The following is a 2,371-nucleotide window of genomic DNA, read 5'->3' as shown; positions in this document are numbered from 1 at the left end:
TTAACCACTACACTACCAGAATTCCTTTCAATAAGTGACGTGTCCTCAAAAATGGATAATTTCAGACAGAAATGTATAAAGGCAATGTGGAACATATTTCATTCATAAACCTAATAGAAAATCTAATTGCTTGAAATCTGAAGAGTGAAGAGTATTAGAAAACAAAAGTAACTCAGGGAACAAACCATGTAGGACTGAAATATTATTTCCCAAAATTATCCTTTTCTGATATTACTTATCTTTCCTTTATGGTTGAGAATGAACCTTCATTTTCTAATATGTCAGGGAAAAAGCAATTTTTGGTATTTGAATATTGGTCAGAAGTCTGAAGACCATAGGTTTCAGATTGTCCTGAAATGTTCTGGTTCACATCTGTTAACCTGTTAACATCTGTTAATCTGTTACCAACATTGTATCCTCCATGTTCAGAATGTTCCACATAGGAGATTATATTATCTGATGATCTCAGTCATAACTGTTTCCATAATGTAGTCAGGATAATAGAAAAGTTAATAAAGTTAATTTAAACTTATATTCAATATTTTTTTATTCTATTAGTTAGAAATGTATAAATATATCAGATTTCTTCAAATTATTATTTTTTCCTATTTAATACAACAATTATTTAACATAATTGTGCATGATATGGCTATTTATACCCAGGATATTATTCTTGATTATTTTGAAAATATTTTTTGTTTGATGGAGAAAGAACATATATGAAAAGTATAAATAATAACTATTTATAACTGTTCTATGAGGCTTTCCATAGGATGATAGTTTATTATCCTATGTATGACAAATTTAATATTTGCTTTATATAAGATAAATATGTTAAAATTACTCAGTTGATTGGCACTTATTTTAATAGCTTCAGAGACTCAGTGTAATCTCAAAGGAGTTCATTTCTATCACAACTGATCAAAGGTTATAGTAATTGGACTACCCTTAGTTTGGAGCCTACTTTGTTCATCTTAGGGAATGTGGGAAGTTCCTGGGTAGTGCAAATTGTTAAGCTACCAACCAATCATAAGGCTGGAGGTTCACGTACATCCAGAGGTATCTTTGAATAAAGGACTGGCAACCAAATTCTGGAAAACCAGTCAGTGAATATGTTATGCTGTACAGTTCTATTCTGACATACATGAAATCATCATAAGTTGGAATTGACTCAATGGCAACTTGTCAGTGGATGAGGGGATAAGAGAAGAAAGTGGTTCCTTGTTGACTATATGACATTGAATGCCAAGACTAGCAAAGTCCCATAAAGAAATTTTTGCAGGAAATCCCTGAGTGGAACAAATGGTCAAGCTCTTGATTACTAGTTGAAAGGATGGCAGTTTGAATTCACCAGAGGCATCTCAAAAGATAAGCCTGGTGATTTGCTTTTGAAATGTCACAGCTTTAAAAACTCTATAGAGAAGTTCTACTTTTCACAACCGGGGTCACCATGTGTTTGAACTGACTCCATGGTAACCAACAAGTTTGTCTTATTTTCCATATCTGCTGTAAAATACATATCTTTGTATTGATTCAAGAATATTATATGGCATAAAAAGTATAAATATAAATATCTTAAGCTATTCTTAAATACTTTTCTACTAGGGATGATTTTACTGTTAAGTATAAATAAATACTTCTATAATAATGATGTTGTAGTATATATAACAAAATTTTAACTTTTAGTAAGATACAAAATAGCTATTTCAAGTGATTTGCTAACTGTATTTTAGAGCAAGCAGCCTGTGCCAAGTGCTGCATTATTTATTACATTCCCAAAAGGATCCTGCCTAATGCTTGTACTTGATCTGAGTTCATTGTGAGCTTCTTATTGTGAGTTTCAGGTATTCTTGCAATAATGAAAGTTTGTTATTCAAATGCACATAAATGCATTCAATCCATAATATAAGTATTCATAGCCATCTATAAATAGTTGAAGAAACAATTGTATGAAATACTTGGTATTCATCTGAATCACTTTTTGCAACTTAGCTTTTAAATTCATATTTCAGCAATAATACAACAGTGCTACTAAGTTATTTAGATTGTTTTGTTAGCTTTGTGTGAACACGATGTAGCTTCTTAAAATTATATAAACTATTTCACCAAATCTGACAAATCTCTTATATCTATATCCAATTATATATGTTGTTGTTGTTGTTATGTGTCGTTGAATGAGCCTCAACTCATAGCGACCCCTCCTTGGGTTTCCAAGACAGTATTACTACGGAAGTAGATTGTCCAACCTTCCTTCCGAGGAGTGGCTGGTGGGTTTGAACCGCTAGCCTTCTGGTTAGCAGTAAGTGCCTTAGGCACTATGCTATATATATATATATAATATATATATGAGCTCTGGTAGCATAGTGGCTAA

At 31.8% G+C, this 2,371-nt stretch overlaps 1 protein-coding gene across 1 annotated transcript in view; it reads left to right on the top strand.

Annotated features, from left to right (window-relative positions):
- The window catches only part of CADM2 (cell adhesion molecule 2), a 417,999-nt gene that overhangs the window by 207,993 nt on the left and 207,635 nt on the right, over nucleotides 1-2,371 (top strand). The gene's annotated exons all lie outside the window — the stretch shown is intronic.

The sequence above is a fragment of the Orycteropus afer genome, unplaced genomic scaffold (assembly GCF_000298275.1).
Source record: "Orycteropus afer afer isolate SDZICR_OR568_19922 unplaced genomic scaffold, OryAfe1.0 scaffold00225, whole genome shotgun sequence".
In the NCBI taxonomy this organism is placed as follows: Eukaryota; Metazoa; Chordata; class Mammalia; order Tubulidentata; family Orycteropodidae; genus Orycteropus; species Orycteropus afer.
Note: the sequence above shows the minus strand (reverse complement) of the source record. Positions and strands in the feature narration are given on the sequence as shown.